Consider the following 908-nt stretch of genomic DNA (forward strand, 5'->3'; position numbering starts at 1 on the left):
TGAGTCATGGCCATTTGGGCATCAAAATTAAGTTGACCTCTTTTTGACTTCCCAGGTTGCTGGGACAAGTAAGGTACAGATTATATACACCTGATCTCATTTTAGTCCTCCAGATCTTTGACATAATCTGTAAGAATAGTTATATAAGAGAGAGTATTGAACTACGTGATAGTTGTGTTGTCTCTTTCACCTGGTCCTAATTGGGAACCACCGTATACGGTTGTGAATGTCAAGGACTCCCAGCTGTGGGATCGGTGGGCATTGAAATCCAGCCTTTGCTTCACTTGCCAAACCTCATGCCCTAGCATGGGCTTCTTCTGCCTAAAGGAGAAGTACTTTTTCCTAATTGATAGACAAATACTCTCTGCTCACCAAGCGTTGGGACTGTGGTCTGCCTGAAGGTTATGTTTTCTACTGGCACAAAATATTTGTATGAGCTAGTGGAGTCCCTGTGTCCCTTCCTTAATTCTTCTGACACATTCCTTCTGTTTACCTTGGGGCCTCTGTGATGATGTCTCTAGGCATAGCCAAGGCCACAGTGGCAACTATGCCACCAGCACATGCTCAAAACAGCTGGAATAGTGCTCCTTGCATGGATTTAGAGCCAGACCACTTGGGCCCAAATTCCACCTCTGCTACTTACTAGCTATATGTGAACTTGGGCAAGTAATTTAATCTTTCTGTGCCTTAATTTCCCCACTTGAAAACAGGGATAATAAGAATAATACTCCCCTATTAGGGTTGTGAGACTTAAAATGAATTAATATATATAAATTGTGGTATCTGATGTATAATAAACCCTATACAAAGGTTAGCTGTTGAGGTGTTCCCTTTTCTCATACTGCTCATTTCTGAGATATTAAATATTTACAAAAAGCGATGCTGCCCACAGTGATCTTCAACACAGC

Source organism: Propithecus coquereli, unplaced genomic scaffold, assembly GCF_000956105.1.
Source record: "Propithecus coquereli isolate 6110/MARCELLA unplaced genomic scaffold, Pcoq_1.0 Scaffold115, whole genome shotgun sequence".
Lineage (NCBI taxonomy): Eukaryota > Metazoa > Chordata > Mammalia > Primates > Indriidae > Propithecus > Propithecus coquereli.